This window comes from Pleurodeles waltl, chromosome 1_1 (genome assembly GCF_031143425.1).
Source record: "Pleurodeles waltl isolate 20211129_DDA chromosome 1_1, aPleWal1.hap1.20221129, whole genome shotgun sequence".
NCBI classification, from domain to species: domain Eukaryota; kingdom Metazoa; phylum Chordata; class Amphibia; order Caudata; family Salamandridae; genus Pleurodeles; species Pleurodeles waltl.
The window spans coordinates 747,826,212-747,844,496 of NC_090436.1; the positions used below are offsets into that span (position 1 = coordinate 747,826,212).

At 45.8% G+C, this 18,285-nt stretch overlaps 1 long non-coding RNA gene across 1 annotated transcript in view; it reads right to left on the reverse strand.

The window, feature by feature from the left end:
• Positions 1-907: 907 nt before the first annotated feature.
• Positions 908-18,285, reverse strand: part of LOC138284376 (uncharacterized) — a 37,276-nt gene continuing 19,898 nt past the window's right edge. Inside the window, exons 2-4 of the long non-coding RNA XR_011201392.1 lie at positions 7,806-7,887; positions 3,929-4,034; positions 908-1,594 (exon numbers count right to left, since the gene is read on the reverse strand). This is a non-coding gene — a long non-coding RNA (uncharacterized lncRNA). The remainder of the gene's footprint in view (positions 1,595-3,928; positions 4,035-7,805; positions 7,888-18,285) is intronic.

Sequence of the window (18,285 nt, forward strand, 5' to 3'; positions counted from 1 at the left end):
AACGCCTGATAAAATTCAGTGAGTAAATCTTGAGCAAATGATGAACAAGCCTTTAACTAACAAACACTAACATAATGCAATAGTTATTTCATATGATAAGTGGAGGATCAATGCCGTATTTCCAAACAATCAACTTAAGTTAAGAGATCTGAAGAAAAATAACTACTGTTAAGCATAACGTAGCGAGAATGTCAACATGGGCCAACTGCAGAACAAGAAGTATCAATCCCTAGAATAGATTAGACGGGCAATAAATGCACTGGGTATGTGCCCTAATCTTAGGCATAAACACAAAAGTTAAACAGCAACATGGTCAACATATGGCATTGTAGTGCTTTGCAAATAGTAAAAACTATAATCTTAGAATGACTTGTCCTAGAACATGGGGGTGAGGTTACTCGAGTATGAAGCAAGAGACTAAAAAAAGGCACAGGGTGTCAGAACTAACGCAACCAAAAAGAGAACACATCATGTGGGTAAGAACATTATGCAGGCCCCACATTAGTTCCATCCAATTTTCGGTAGCAAACATGATGTAGAGATTAGCATGTAAGTTTAAGGGTCACATATGTGTGGGGAGCAGGCTTTTAATATAATTGCCCAAGTCCACTGGGTCGTACAGACAGACGAATTCCCATTCTGAACTACTCTTCTCTTTGATGGACCTGCAAAAGAAAAGTTATAATCAGGGTTTTCATTGATGGTCATTGATGGTCTAAGAACACTATCTTTGGAAGGTGGAAGCATCAGAATAATCCTGTGAGATGCTTGTAGCAGGGCACAACCGCTGGCAGAAGACGGGCCGATGTTTGAGTCCCACAGGGGGACTGCAACAAGAACAGCAGCAACATACATGGACGGGGCGTGCTGACGTCATGAGGAGGAGGCGGCCCCTGGGGTACCCAGAAAAGAAGTAGAGAGGGCGAGAAGGCAATGTGGGAGGAAACAGAGACGCAGCAGGAGCGGACGCCAAAGGAGAAGAAGCCAAATGAGTGGAGGCGAACAGGAGGGAGGAGATGAGTGAAGACCCAGAGATGTGGGCCGCCGCCGCAACAAAGCCGGACCCGAGCACGTGAGCCAAGGAGCAATGGTGAGGAACGGGGAACACGCAGAGGCCAGCTACACCAAGTACATTACTGCTTGCGTGGTCAACTCACAAGGTTGATAGGGGAAGGTCGTGAGGGACCGGGGAGGCATAAGGGCGGCGGGAAAATGATCCATAATCCAGGTGCACAAAACAGTGACAACCCCAACCATTCCCACTCCAGTCAATAAACAGGCAGGACGCCCTGAACACGCTCCCTTGTTAGTTAAGGGTAAGCATGGTGACAACAAATTACCCAATGGTTTAGGTTTACTCAACCATGTTTTCTTCTAGCACATTGGGCAGCACTAACCCGGTGTAAACAGCTATACCTCACCAAGGTGTTCCCTCACTACCACATCCCTACGGACGTGCATGCCAATAACAGTAAAAGAAAAGCACAGAAAAGTAACCCAGTTGAAACACTTAGCTGACAATGACTTGTTGTTCTTGTCTCTCCCCTTCTCTCGCTGGCTACCTGGGGATGAACAGCTGAGGAATCCTGACGACCTAAGGAAAGAAAAAGAAACTGTCACTCTGAGGGAAAAGAAGAGAAGGAGTGTATTTACAGACTGATAATTCAAACACTGCTAACTGAGTAGGAATCTCTTTCAAATACAAATAAAGACTAGTTGGAATAGACTTACTCAGTTTGGACAATTTCGTAGGGATATAAAAGCCCTGATAAGCTCCTTTAACTCCAACCCTATGACTGTGGTGTCAATAGTGGGATAATAAATGCATCTAGCCCACTTAGGGGAAGGAACCATGGAGGTGAAACCAACGCTCGCTGACATGATCGCACAATTAGCTGAAGGACATCGTCACATGCAGCTCGTGTGGGAGGAACACGTTAAGGAAGCACATTCAGATAGAGAAACCTTGCAGAACACATTGAAGAATCAAACAACCATAATTGCAAACAATCACTTGGTACATGAAACGGCCAAACAATAACTCACAGAACCCATTGCTACCACTAGAGTACATCCAACGGTACCAAGTTCAGGCCTACAAAAATACCAGGAGGGAGAGGATCCTGACTGATTCTCTACTAATTATGAGAGGATTGCTAAGTCGGCCAACTGGCCACCTGAACGCTGGGGACAGTATATGGCCCCTCTTCTTACTGGAACCTTACAGGCAGCATACCAAGCAATCCAGGTTGAGTGACACCCTACGGGGATGTAAAGAAATCTATACTAGAAAGGGTTGGGTTGGGTTGGGGTGGATCAAGTAAGTAAGTGTCTCAGTTTCCGTAGAACTAAGTGGACCCCATTGGAGAATCCCCAGGCTCTATTTTACTGAGTACAGGATGAGGGGTGTAAATGGCTGAACCCCACAGAAAGCACAAAAGAGGAAATTCTACAGGCCATATTACTGGAACAGTATTTAGACGCCCTACCAGTAAGCACCCGGAACTGGATAAAACAACATCCCAATATCACAATACATTCTGCTATTCAAATGACTTGCACCTTTCAATGAGCCCCGAACTTCAGGGTGGCTAGGGGAAGAGGAATAACACAGGGTCAAAATGTTTCACATCCTTCTACAGCTTCTAAAACCATTACAGGGTTTCCCATAGAGAAACCACTAATCAGATGCTTCTCAGTTAAGGAACCCCTCCCAATGCCTCAGTGCTACAATTGTGCTGAGTCGGGGCACAAAGCTTGTAATTGTCCACATAAACACCCAACGCCTGAACCAATGGAAATAGGCCTGACGAGGGGTAGAGTATTATGGGCCAGAGGACAGACTCCTCGATACATGACAACGTTGACTGTAAATCATGTAACCAGACAAGCGCAAATAGGTTCCGGTTGTAGTCAAAGCATTATTAACAAAAAACTGGTTCCCAAGGGTCAATGGATAAGAAAAGAGACAGTGGTCATTACTTGCGTACACAGGGCAGAAAGATATACCTAGTGGCAGAGGTACTAATGGACTTGAGGGCAAGGGAAGAGAAGGTCAGGTTTGGAGGGATTCTCAACCTAGTAGAAGACATGATTATAGGAACTGATTACCCCGCTTTCCAATCTCTTCTGGAAAATACAATCACCCAAAATCCCATGAAATCATGGTTGCAAGATGCTCCTTTTTCCAACAATGAGATAGAATGGGCTAAAAACAAGGAACAACTGACTAAAAGCCAAAAAAGAACTGTAACCGGGTCGTCCCATCACCAGCTACAAAACAAGCCTCTGGATCACATCGACAGTACCCGGGGGATCACACCAAAGCGACGACCACCCGGAAGAGAATCCCAACCCGGACATCGGGGTTGGATCGACATCGCCGGGAGCAGAAAAAGAGAAGACGGAGGAAGAAGAGGGGCACGATACAATGGAGTGGGGTGAGGAGTGCGAACCGGAACGAGCGGAGCAAGAAAGAAGACAATCGATGCGAGGAGCGGAGCAAAGACATTGGAGGCGAGACACCGACCCGGCCGAGACCGCTGGACGAACGGACCCGCCACGTCCCTGGAGGGGCGTGGCTCTCTCAGGTACGATCGTGTCTTCGATTAAGTTATTTCCCATTGTGGAGTAGAAACGGGAGTGAGAGGGGAATAGCAGGGGAGGGACCAGAAGAAAGGACCCAGGAAAGTGAGTAGCAAGGACTCTGGTGCATGTATAACTAATAGCACAGCGGGATAGGGACTGAGCTGTAAAACAGCCCTATAGAAGAGCAATAGGACGGACACTTAATTTTTGTTGCACCTGACCTAGAACACTTGTGGGTTTTTCTTTCAGTTTTCCAGCCTTAGACTATCACAAACCCGCCCTTATCACACTCCCTAATACTAACCCAAACCTAGAAGGAATCCCAGAACCCCACACTTACCTATTTCTCTGTTTCTCCTGGGTCAACCAACAACATCTGAATCAAAGCCATCCTAGGTTATCCCGATGAACCACATCCACAGCTCAGAGGTCCTGGAAAGAGAAACCTATAAGAGAAAAGAAGAATCCGTTACCTCAAGGAAAACAACCAAGGAAAGGAAAAGACCCTGAGAACTAAAACGAAGGAAATAGAGGGAAGAAAGAGTGATTAAAACACATCCAGAAAGATAAATAAAGAGCACGTGAGCAGCATACCGTTTCTAGTGGATTCTTAATTCACCGACTCTATCAGGGTTCTAGGCTGAACCCACCACAAGGACCCAAAAGGCAGAATATTGGCTCAACAAAACAGTGGGAGAAGTGGAAACCGTACCAGAGAAGAAAAGAGTACTGTCTAATTCAGGGGAATTCAGACTATGCCAGAGGGACAATCCTACTCTTAAGCATGCTTGGACTTCCGCTGTCTCTACCCCTAGAGGACAGGTGGGTGCCTATTTTCTTGTAAAAAAATAGGTTAACATATAGGACTGTGCAACAACAGGGGTCGCCGAAATTGCAGTTGGTCGTTCCCAGAAATTTCTGGGAACAAGTACTACATTTGGCACATGGTCACGTGGGAAGGGGTCACTTTTAAAGAGACAAGACAAAAGAATACTTACTCCATCATTTTTATTGGCCAGGGGTATTCTGCGATATCAGGAAACACTGTCATGCCTGTCTGAAATGTCAACTGGTTAATCCAAGCAATGAGCCACAAGCCCCACTGTTCCCGTTACACATAATAGAAACACCTATTTCCAGAGTGGGGATGGACCTAGTGGGTCCACTCGTAGCTTCCTCTAAAGGCTACCAATATATATTGGTCATGGCAGATTATGCCACTAGATATCCTGAAGCCATCCCTTTCCCTAGTATGACTACCAAAAGCATAGCACAGGCCATGATTGGGCTTTTCTGTAGGGTGGGCTTTCCTAGAGAAATTCTCACCGACCAAGGAACTCCGTTCATGTCACGTTTAATGGCTGAGGTATGTCAGTTGCTAGGAGTAAAGCAAATACGTACTTCTGTTTATCATCACCAAACCGATGGGCTAGTGGAAAGATACAATAAAACAATCAAAACATTAATAAGAAAAACTATGACTGAGACAGGGAGAGACTGTGACAAAAAGTTACCCCTTGTATTATATGCCATTCGGACTCATCTACAGGCTTCTACTGGACATAGTCCATTTGAACTACTTTTTTGGAGACAGCCTCTGACCCTGTTAGACATGGCCACCGAGCAGTGGGAAGAGACAGAAGAAAAGTCCCAAGACATATTAACTTAGACCAGAGAGTTAAAGGAAAACATCAACATAGTATGGGAAGACATAAGGACCCATTTGGAGGACAATCAGGAGAAGCAAAAGAAAAGATTTGATGTGGGAAAAAAAATTAAGAAATCTACCTATAGACAGTAACGTCCTGGTCCTCTTATCTACGACTGACAATAAGCTTCTAGCCAAATGGCAAAGACCCTTTAAAGTAACAGAAAAAGTAGCCCCATCACATATAGGATAGAAATCTCAGAGAACTCTAAGAAAAGTCACATCTATCATGTCAATTTTCTCAAAACATGGGAAGTGGACGACACTCCAGTCCTCACGAATAATACAGCCCCAATCATTACAAAAACGAGACCCCTAGACATCCATCTGCTCCCTTTATCAGAAGAAGATAAGGAAATAGAACCCTCTCTTAGCTTAGAGTTAACCGAAGAACAGAGAACTCAAATAAAGACAGTACTCGTAAGAAGCAAGAAACCATTCTCAAAAAGATCAGGTAAAACTAATTTAATCCAACACCAAATCAGAACAAAAGAAGGAAAGATAGCCAGGCAGAAACCCTATTGACTTCCCGAAGCCCGACAGCATGTAGTTGCTAGAAGCAGGTAATATAGAACCATCTAACAGTCCCTGGTGTTCTCCAGTGGTTCTGGTTCCAAAACCAAATGGGAGTATAAGGTTTTGCATTGACTTTCATCTACTCAATTCCATTTCCCAATTCGATACTTATCCAATGCCCTGTGTTGATGAATTAATCGAACAATTAGGTCAGGCCCGATACTGGCAGATACTTCTGAACCCACCTTCTCTACTCCTTCCAGACTGTATCAATTCACTGTATTACCTTTCGGACTTCATGGAGCCCCTGCTACCATTCAGTGGCTAATGGATGTAATCTTGAGACGCCATCAGGAATACGCAGCATCATATCTGGCTGATATTGTTATATATAGCCGCACCTGGGACCAACACTTAAAGCAACTATCCAAAGCCCTACAAGCCCTACAAGAAGCAGGGTTGACCGCAAATACAGAGAAGTGTAACATAGTCCAAAACTTCATCAACTATCTTGGTTACGTCATTGAGGGAGGGCAAATTAAACCCCAATAGGTCAAAGTAGAAGCAATTAGACGAATACCCATTCCTAAAAGCAAATGAGACATACAAGCCTTTTTAGGGATGGTGGGTTATTACAGGCGATTTATCCCACACTATTCACTCTGGCAGCACCCTTGACAGACCTTTTAGAGAAGAAACAACCAAATAAGATGACCCATTTAGCGTAAAAACAACATCACAGCTATCAGTTACTAAAGGAACACTTGACCACTGAGACAGGTCTTAAGATGTCCCAACTTTGAGAAAGCTGTTATCCTACAGACCAATACCTCTGACCAGGGACTTGGGGCAGTCCTTTTGCAGGAAGATGAGAAAGGACAACCTCTTCCTATAGTGTACATTAGCAGGAAAATATTACCAAAGGAAAAACACTACCCCACCCTGGAAAAGGAATGTCTAGCTAATAAATGGGCTATTCAGGCCCTACAATATTATTTGTTAGGTAGACCTTTTCTACTTCTCACCGATCACGCCCCTTTAACATGGATGGTTTGTCATAAAGATACGAGCACAAGGGTTCTAAGGTGGTTCTTATCCCTCCAACCATCTATGTTTCAGATCCAACACACCCCTGCGACCTTATTAAGCAATGCTGACTATTTATCCTGATATCCTGCCGACTCGTGGCTCCAACAGCCACTCTCTGGGGGGAGCGAATGTAGCAGGGCACAACAGCTAGTGGAAGATGAGCCGATGTTTGAGTCCCCCAGGGGGACTCCGACAAGAATAGCAGCAACACGCATGGAGGGCCATGCTGATGTCAAGAGGAGGAGGCAGCCCCTAGGAAACCTGGAAAAGAAGGAAAGAGGGCGAGGAGGTGATGCTGGAGAAAACGGAGACGCAGGAGGAGATGGAGACATAGCAGGAGCGGACGCCAAAGGAGAAGGTTCCAAACGAGTGGGGGCGAACAGGAGGGAGGAGATGAGTGAAGACCCAGGAGACGTGGGACGCCGCTGCAACGAAGCCGGACCCAAGCACGTGAGCCAAGGAGCAGTGGTGAGGAATGGGGAACACCTGGAGGGACGTGGCTACACCAAGTACATGACCGCTTGCGCGGTCAACTCACAAGGTTGATAGGGGAAGGTCGGGAGGGACTGGGAAGGCATAAGGATGACGGGAAAATGATCCGAAACCTTGGTGCACAAAACAGTGACAACCCAACCATTCCCAAACAGGTCAATAAACAGGAAGAACGCCCTGGACACACTCCCTTGTTTGATAAGGGTAAGCACAGTGACAACAAATTACCCAACAGTTTAGGTTTACTCAACCATGCTTTCTTCTAGCACATTGGGCAGCACTAACCCAGTGTAAACAGATATACCTCACCAAGGTGTTCCCTTACTACCACATCCCTAAGTGCACACCAATAACAGTAAAAGAAAATCAAAGAAAAGAGAAATAATTAAAATAACTGAGTTGAAACACATACCTGACCACGGCTTGTTGTTCTTATATCTCCCCTTCTCTCGCTGGCTACCTGGGGCTGTGAACGGCTGAGTAATCCTGATGACCTAAGGAAAGAAAAAGAAACTGTCATCCTGAGGGAAAAGAAGAGAAGGACTGTATTTACGGACTGGTAGTACAAGCACTGTTAACTGAGTAGGAATCTCTTTTGAATACAAATAAAGACCAGTTGGAATGGACTCACTCAGTTTGGACAATTGTGTAGGGATATAGGAGCCCTGATAACCTCCTTTAACCCTCTGACAATGCTGTTTTCAGCTCCAATCGAGTCAATGGTTTTACATTTTTCAGAGGATCAGGGATTAATTCTGTGTTAACACATGATAGTCCAGAATAAAATGTATCTATGTGCTCTAGAGAATGGACCTAGGCACATAGGAATCCTATGAGCTCTTTACATTTCAAAGACTTTCCCCAAAGAGATGGCGAGGATACTATGGATTAAGGTTTCAAGGAAAGCTGCACAGGAAAGAACATCTTGCTCTCAGTTGCTCTATTTCTGTCCTGAAGATCAGAGGTTTTTCTTTCAAAAGATTTGGGGGGTGATTCTAACTCTGGCGGGTGGCGGAGGCCGCCCGCCAGAGTTCCCCCCTCCAGAATACCGCACCGCGGTTGTAAGACCGCTGCAGTGATTCTGGGTTTTCCACTGGGCTGGCGGGCGACCGCCAAAAGGCCGCCCGCCAGCCCAGTGGAAAACAACCTTCCCACGAGGACGCCGGCTCTGAATGGAGCCGGCGGAGTGGGAAGGTGCGACGGGTGCAGTTGCACCCGTCGCGAATTTCACTGTCTGCAATGCAGACAGTGAAATTCAAAGTGGGGCCCTCTTACGGGGGCCCCACGACACCCCATACCGCCATCCTGCCCAGGAACAGGATGGCGGTATGGGGTGTCAGAATCCCCATGGCGGCGCAGCTCTCTGACTGCGGCCAAACTGCCGCAGTCAGAATGCCCTGCGGGGCACCGCCAGCCTGTTGGCGGTGCTCCCGCCAACCCTGGCCCCGGCGGTCCATGACCGCCGGGGTCAGAATGACCCCCTTGATCTTTTTAGCCGTTGTTACTGAATTGCATATGAGGGATGTTTTTGTGCTCTCCATCTTACTGATACATGATTCCATCTCGTCAGTTATGGCTGAAATTACCTTCATGTCATTTCTTAGGGCTTCATCTCAATTTGAAGCATGTCATTATTAGTTGTTATACTTTGGGTGTGGTCAATGAGGGAGTTGAGGCACTTTAATATTCTGTCCTTGTTCGCTGATGCATCAGGATGCCTTTGCTACTTGAACTTGGGATCCAGTGCCTACTATCTGGACCTCTTTTGACCTGGTTTAATGTCTTTAGTGTACTAGGAATCTCTCTGTTTGGAGCCTGTCATAGTTAGGCTTGGCATCATTGGCATGGTCTCCCTAACTTTTTGCATCTAGTTCCCAGGTTGCTTCGGTGTGCTGTTTTTGTTTGCTCTGGACACTTTACCACTGCTGACCAGTGCTAAAGTGTAAGTGTTCCCTGTATAAAATGGTATGTGTAATTGACTTTCCATGATTGCCATATTTGATGTAATTTACTAGTAAGTCCCTAGTACAGTGCACTAGAGGTGCACAGGGCCTGTAAATCAAATGCTACTAGTGGGCCTGCAGCAATGGTTGTGCCACCCACATAAGTAGCCCTGCAAACATGGCTCAGACCTGCCACTGCAGGGTCTGTGTATGCAGTTTTAAACTGCTAATTCGACTTGGCAAGTGTACCCACTTGCCAGGCCCAAACCTTCCCTTTTTATACATGTAAGGCACCCTTAAGGTAGGCCCTAGGTAGCCCCAAGGGCAGGGTGGAGTGTATGTTAAAGGTGGGACATGTCCTTCTGTGTTTTACCTGTTCTAACAGTGAAATACTGCCAAATTCAGTTTTCACTATTGCAAGGCCTATCTCTCTCATAGGTTAACATGATGGCTGCCTTTAAATATTATTAAAGCGCAAATTCCCTTTAGGAGCAGATAGGCATGGGGGTTTGGGGTCTCTGAACTCACAATTCAAAAATACATCTTTTAGTGAAGTTGGTTTTTAGATTGTGTGTTTTAAAATGCCACTTTTAGAAAGTAGGCATTTGTTTTGCTTAAAGCATTCTGTGACTCTTCCTGTTTGTGGATTCCCTGTCTGGGGCTGTTTGCAGCTCTCTCTAACCTGCATATCCTGATGAGCCATCTGTGCTAGGGGGGAGGGGAGAAGTGGTCACTTACACCTGAAAGAGCTCTGTCTGCCCTCACACAATGCAGTCTCCAACACCCTGTGTGGGTCTGGGGCCTAATCGCTATTTTTGAGTTTAATCTTTAAAAATTCATAACTTGACTTGTGTATGTCGGATTTCTGTCGTTTTGGTCTTCTTTTGTTTAGATAAATATTACCTATTTTCTAAACCTGTGTTGTGTCATTTTGTAGTGTTTTCACTGAGTTACTGTGTGTGTTGGTACAAATACTTTACGCATTCTTTCTGAAGTAAAGCCTGCCTGCTCGTGCCAAGAGACCAAAGGGGTGAGCGGGGGTTAACTGAGAGTGATTCTCCTTTACACTGTCTAGAGTAAGGGTCCTTGCTTGGACAGAGGGTAACCTGACTGCCTACCAAAGACCCCATTTCTAACAGTCATCATACTGGTCCCAGAGGTCAGGCCTTAAAAAAGATTATGCTGGAAGCATTGTTAGTAGCTGTACTGAGATTGTTGGCCATTGTCCTCCTGTTATGTTAATATAAGTTTAGGAAGCATATTTTAAATTAGGATGTCAGTTTGGGTACTCAAAGCTTTTAGTAGGTAAGCCTGGAATGTTAACTGAGGGTGACAATATAGGGAGTTTCCATTCTAGATTATTGCTTATGTGCATTTATAAGGAGGCATTAGAATACGGAGCCATGGAGAAAGCTTATGAAATTGAGGAATTTTGAGGAGCTTGTAGCAGAATGGCTGCTACTGGGGGTCATAACTTGGTGTCAAGAAATGTCTCAGGGTTCCGATACCGTCTTCATGTACAAGGACGTGAAGAAGAAATGTAGTACTGGCTAACCATTTGTAGGCCACTAAATCATGAGGCATCTCTTATATGATCATGACAGCAAAAGGAAGTGCCACCACCCTAGGGGACTGAATGCAAACTGTTGCTTTACTGTGAGCGCCACGCCGACTCAGGGAGCAGATAAGCAATACACACACCAGGATTACAGTGCGTGACCGCAAGAGTTGTCTCCCTGAATAAAAGTAGGCATGGTGGGCTCTTGGGGATAATGGCAAGGACTTGAATGTCACTGAATGTAACATGGCAAGACTAACAAGGTTGCGGCCCAAACTTAACGTGCAAGTGGGAGCGGTATGTGTTTGACCTCCTGTGTTGTTTTTAAAGGGTGGTCAGCTGTGCTAAGGCCTGGGATCGAAAGTCTCCAACTACCTCAATGTAGTTGGTGTAATAAGGTTCAGCTCCAAGGCTTGAGCTTTCAATGCGGTGATTTCAGGAGACAGTTTCCATCTTGATTGCTTGTTGGGTGCAAATGTGGGGGTCAAAAACTGATTACGGGCACACGTAGCCACAGAATTCAGTGTGTAGCCACATGCAATCATTGGCCAGGTGCTCTGACATTGATGTCTAGATTCTTGAATGTGATATTGGGGGAAAAGGCATGTTTCTTTGGATAAAACACTACTCCCCACACAAGAGCTCTGATTTCATGTTCCCATATTCTTGGGCCTTCACCCACCAAGCATGTCTGTGGCTGTTAGGAGGACAGTATTACATGATACTTATCATGCCCTTTGGAGACTAGTCAAACAGATTAATGTTTGAAACTTGTCTGGGCCATCCTCTGCCTTCACTAGATGATTCCTCATGTTGCATATTATCTTGTTTTCTCTGCTCTGTGATGTTTTGCAGAGTACTGTGTATGGCATTCAAACTGATATTGGAGTTCCTGAGTGGAGGGCTTGTGAGGTTCTTCTGGGAGTTGTAAATCCAGGAGCTTTGTGGCTTCTTACATTGAAGTCGCCACGTGTAGATTTTCCTTCAAAGAGAACAACAGTTTAAATAGGTAGTGCCACCGACTTGGAATTTTCTTCATCTTTAGGAATGCGGTGGTTGGCTTCATGTCCCTTCTTGTTGCCAGAGTTTCCACCAATATTTCTTAAAAAATGAAGACTTTATCATTATTAAAGTTGAAGTTTTCTAGGTTTCCGGTGGCTACCTTGCTGTTCTTTTTAATGTGTAAGTAATGAACTTGAGTTAAGATGCTAGGGGAAGAAAATGTCCTGGTTTGGAAAGCCGAATAAATTCAACATGTGATATTAATATTGCATGGTGCCTTCAGAAGATAGCAGAATATTGCCTGCATAAAACCTTTCATCTCTGGATCAGGGACTTCTTTGCTTATTCCTCACATTTGCATATTAGTCTTCCTCAGACAATTTTCAACATTTTTGAGTTGCCTGGAAGAATGTTGTCCTGGGACTGTCACTCTGGTTGCCAACTCATCCTTAACATGAGCTTGACCTGCAAGATTTGTCACTGAGTGATCTAGTTATATTTCCACTTTTTAGATATAATGGTCTAAATCTGTTAAAGACTTACTGAAATCCTGCCTCATCCCAATAAGACCTTTATAAAGCTTCTGGACCAATAGTTGGATGTCTCCTCCTGCTGCCACAACATCAGAGGCTTCATTATGCGATGTTGGAAATATTACGTTCATGTTATGAAGTCATTATGGTTTATGTTCACATCATGATGACCACACTTTACTTTTAAAAAAGGTAGCATATTGCTGCCCCACCCCCTTTAAACATCCAATGTCTTCTCAAAATCTGTTTCTGTGAGCAGCTGAAAAGCACACCGAAATCAGAGACATCAGTCCCTCACTGAAGTAAGTATAAGACCGTTTGTAATCTTATGAATATTAGGTGGACTTATGATGAGTATTAGAGAGAACAAAACACTTTGGGGGTGATTCTAACTCTGGCGGGCGGCGGAGGCCGCCCGCAAGAGTTCCCCCCTCCAGAATACCGCACCGCGGTCGTAAGACCGCTGCAGTGATTCTGGGTTTTCCACTGGGCTGGCGGGCGACCGCCAAAAGGCCGCCCGCCAGCCCAGTGGAAAACAACCTTCCCACGAGGACGCCGGCTCTGAATGGAGCCGGCGGAGTGGGAAGGTGCGATGGGTGCAGTTGCACCCGTCGTGAATTTCACTGTCTGCAATGCAGACAGTGAAATTCAAAGTGGGGCCCTCTTACGGGGGCCCCTGCAGTGCCCATGCCAATGGCATGGGCACTGCAGGGGCACCCAGGGGCCCCACGATACCCCATACCGCCATCCTGCCGCCAGGAACAGGATGGCGGTATGGGGTGTCAGAATCCCCATGGCTGCGCAGCGAGCTGCGCCACCATGGAGGATTCTTTTGGGCAGCGGAAAACCGGCGGGAGACCGCCGGTTTTCCTCTTCTGACCGCGGCCAAACCGCCGCGGTCAGAATGCCCTGCGGGGCACCGCCAGCCTGTTGGCGGTGCTCCCGCCAACCCTGGCAACGGCGGTCCATGACCGCCGGGGTCAGAATTACCCCCTTTGATGCCAAAGAGAAACACCATCTTCACATAGTATATGACTACAGGGAAATGCTCCCTCACCTGTTCCAATGTAAGTTTCATGTTACTGATACGTGTATGTAATGAGAATTCATGAAAACCAGCCTTTCACCAGAGTGCAGTGTTTTATCATTGTTTGCAGTGTATCACTTATCTGCATGTGTTTACAGTTCTAAAGATAATTATATTAAATAGCTTGTGTGTGTTTATATTTGTGCACAAAGGAAATTGAGCGAGTATCCATCACATGTTTTGTGTTTGTCCATCCACCTACATGTGCGTACCTGACTGGTATGATAGTGAGTCCGCAAAAAACAAGGATCATATTAATCCAGGCTGAAACATGATTTAATCTTTCCAGAGCAACCACCAATAAACTACTACATAGGTTAGTGTTGACAAGTTTACTCTTCTTTACTATTAAGCACATTGATCCAAATACCCAATATAATTATCAAGGGAAACAATTTTTTTAGAAGAGCCCATCCAGGCAGAATAATGTCATGAATGAAGATAGAGCCTATAATGAAACATGCCACAAGAATGTCGGTGAGGGCTCTTTTAGCATTCTTAGAAGGGTTTTACCATACACAAAAAGAATAGGATCACAACAGTGATGACTGATCTCACTTTACCTTGTGTGTAATGGAAATATGAGGGACCAGCAAGCTCCGGATTCTCTCTCTGGCACTCCAGCTGAAGCAGAAATTTATTGCAATGTGGTTCACCCTTTCGTCTGACATTGCCAATTCTGCCAAACAATAGTTCTCTAGACATTCAAGCTTTATTGGGAGGGGGAATAGTTTGTATGAATGAGCACATGTTTGCAGAGAACAGTCATTTTTCTGAGCCAAGTGTCCCTGACTTCCCAGTCAACCAACAGAGTTGTGACCCCAGTGGCTATGGCCTCATATGCAGCACGCCTCAGCTTAAAGGATAACTCTCATTCGGACACAGCCTGGCTCATCTTACCAGCCGGCCACTGCAGCCACACCTGGGCGTATATTCTCGCATTCAGAAGGTAGATCCATGATCTGGACTCATTCTGCCAATATGCCCTTGGCCCAGAATGTGACTCTGGTGTGGATTGGCCTTGATGTTTCTTTGCAAAGTCTGGTTCCTGACCTCTCTCTGTGAAGTCATGCAGCCCTCCAACTGCCACAATGCGGTTATCACTTGTTGTTAAATGATACTTCAGCCATTCATGACAGTGGTTATTTTTAAATGATGATCGCATAAGAGGGAGAGACATTTTTGAGAGCTGGCACTGCACAGGCCCATGATGATGTACTGTCTAAAAAGAATGTCCGCCTGTGCCCAGTACCGATACATATTGGTGATTGTCGATGAGATGTTTTTTAGGCTTACAAAAAGGAGAAATCTGGAGAGGCCGCCAAGACCACAGAAAAGACACTTCATGATAAATCTCCAACCAGGCCCTGCTCCCCTCTAGTCCTTGAGATATTGGTTGTGCTGTTCATCTCCATTTTCCAGGTCCTGGTTCTGTCGTCAGTCCTACTAGCCATGCTCCAGTTTCTGGCCCTCCAAGACCTGGTCTTGTTCCTGCTTCTCTTACTCCTTTTCATCCTCTTTGTCCTTACCCTACTGGTGCAAATCCTCCTGGTGCTGGCCCCAAGGTCCTGGAGCCTTCGAGGTTCCTGGTCCTGGTCACCTGATACTAGTGACCAGGTCCCATGGTCCTTGTACTCATTGCCTTCTTACTCCTCCTGGTTATAGCTCCTCCAGGCTCTGATCTTCTTGATGGTGCTGGTCTTTGTCCTCTTAATCTTGGCAGTGCTTATCCTCTTGGTCCCTATCCTCTTTGTACTAATCCTCCTGATCCACCTAGTTCTTAAGGTCCTGCAGGTGATCCAAAACCTCTTCCTTCCCTCCCCCACCCCCAGATTATCCTGACACTGCCTTCAAAACTGTCACTGATCACATTTTAGCAGCTGCTAGATGTGTATTTTCAGCAACGTGGAGGACAGAAAAGGGGGACCTTCAGGCACTCATCTCAACAAACATTTTTTTTATTTGCCTCAGCACCAAGAGGACTCACCCACTGAAAGCACTGGGGTTAAGGAACCTGCTGCAGAGATCTATGCATGCCCAGTACATTCCAGGATTTAGATTTGGTAGGTTATCTATGGAGGTTAATTAATTTGCCCGCAATTGTCACAGGTACAAGCATCACAGTTGCATAACAAACGTGTTATTGCTGAACCGGCGGGAGCCTTAACTTCAACCCCTATCATACATAGTGGCAGGAGAAGGGCCACCAGTCTCCATCTGTGCCCGGAGTGCATAACGCCAGTAAGCTGCACCCCCCTGCGCGGGACGTGTTATTGCCGGACACGGGGAGTCTGAACTTCAACCCCCAGCATCCACAGCTGCAGGAAGAGGGCCGCCAGTCTCCACTTGTGCCCAGAGGTGCATAAGGCCAGTCAGCTGCCCCCACAGCATGAGACACATTATCCCCTGACCGGGGGAAGCCTGAACTTCAACTCCCAGCATCCATGGTGGTAGGAGGAGGGTCGCCAGTCTCCACTTGAGCCCGGAGGTGCATAATGCCAGTTAGCTGCTCCCACTGTACGGACATGTTATCGCCAGACTGGGGGGAACCTGAACTGCAGCCCCCACCATCCATAGTTACTGGAGGAGGGCCACCAGTTTCCACTCGTGCCCGGAGGCGCATAAGGCCAGTTAGCTGCTACACCTGTGTGAGACGTGCCCAAGCGTGTGCCCGGGTGAAGACTGGTCCAAGAGCAGGGCTGTCTGTGCCCATCCTTGGTCAGAGGTGGCTGGGCTTGGCCACCCCTCTTGACAGTGTTAGCAGGCTACAGAGTGATATAAATCAGTAGCCGGTTAAGACCTCTAATCACCGAAAGGTAAATCCAAATCAGACTCCAAAACAGAAGGCTCTATTAAAGGGAAATGAATAAATGCTGGATTTCTTACAGGAGAGTTTGACGGACATGATGAAAGAGGTGGTAAACTCAACTTTGGACCCTAAATTAAAGCCACTCGTAGAGCGTTTGAACTCAATTGAACTAGAACGTAAGAACTTTTCTGATCAAAGGTGGGATCGGGGGGAGGGTTTGCAAACTGGTGTTTCACGTTTTACGAGTATTAGTGCCGCACGTAGTTGCTCACACAGAGCAGAAATCAGTTAGTTAGGCTCCACCAGTCTCCCAAGGTGCCATTACATGTCAGTTAAATGGGTGCATTCAAATGGAAGCAGCAGGTGATGCTTCTAGTGCTAATGCTGAAAATGAAGAGCGTCCTATTGTGGTCTCTACTGGGCAGATTACAATTAACCCTTCATTATCAGCTCCGGCTGCCAGGCCGCAGTGCTTCAGGCATTTAAGAAAGGACATATTGGTTAAGAGGGCAAACTCAGAGTATACGATTTGCAGCCCTGAGCGGCCAGATGTGAGGCCCCGTACCCCACCGGGGTGCGCCCCTTATATTATTGTTTTAGGGAATGTCTTACCATTGTCCCTAGCCACCTTTGAATCACATGCATCCCTCTTAAACAAGGTTCAGCACTAGTTACAGAAGTATTCTAGATGGGGTTATGACATTATTTCTGTTTGAAGGCTATCCTGGATCGGTCACCACGGAAAACTTCACACAGTGATTGTTTAATTGTGAATTTTAAAATGCTCTGTTTGGTTCGAACCTTGCTACCCACACTAAGTCAGTGTGGTCTTGATAGGGGGGGAATTAGAGCACTCCCCTGGGGCTTCTTTTGCCCCCATACTGCCTTGAGACCAGTTACTGCTGTTATCAAAACTGCCTTTCATGAACATACCCAGGTTGTACCAGATAATTGTTTGACTATTGCAGTTCCTACCTTCAATAGATTTTCACCTTTGGCCTCATTAGAGGAGCTGGAATAATCACCATATGTAGGAGGTCAACAAGGCACTTTAGATAATCACTTTATTTCACGATCAATTAGTAGGTAGCAATCACAAGAAGCACCACTTAGTCAAGCTCCAACAGAAGATTCACCCTATGAAGGAGCTTTTGAACTAATTTCTTAGAATGTTGCAGGCCTATGCACAAAATTAGAGAGTCCTGACTGGGTAAGCTTTGTGAGTCGGTATCAAGTCATCTGCTGCCAAGAAACCTAGCTGTCTGATCCCCCTTTTTTGGATGGTTTTACTACGTATCATGTGGCAGCAACCCCATCCATTTCAGGTCGCGTTAAGGGGTGGCTAGGTGATGTTTGTCGTTACCAGCCTGGTTGAGTGCAAAATATTAGAATTGGTAACTTCCCTACAGTACCAGATGTTACTGCTTTCATTTATTAGGTCTATTGATCTTTTAGTGGTCAAATATTATCATGATATATTCAACCCGGCAGTAACAACAATTGTAAATGGTTTGGAGAATGCCTTACATAGGACCATGAATAATGAAAGGAAGGAGGCTCTTATGTGGGTGAGGGATTTTAATATTGAACCCAGTGACAATTGTTCTTACGCCATTTGTGGCATCTGTGATGACTTGGACAACCCGCTCATGCATACCCCCTATGGTGAGGCACTAAATCAATTACTCAACAGCAACGGTGTGAGGGGGCTGTCCAGATTCCTTGATAGTTCATATTTTGATTTCTAGAGAGCTGGTATCGGTCTTACTGGTGTGTAAAATAGCAGTATCATGTATAAGCGACCATAATCCTCTAATCCTGGAGTGTCAAAAAATATTTCCATCTAAGGTGACCCAGGAAACCCAACAACCCCCTAGTGACTTTATTAGGAATAAATGGTTAAGTATTTGTTGGGGGAAAATAGACAAGGAGGTCTTTTATAATGATCTACATGCACATA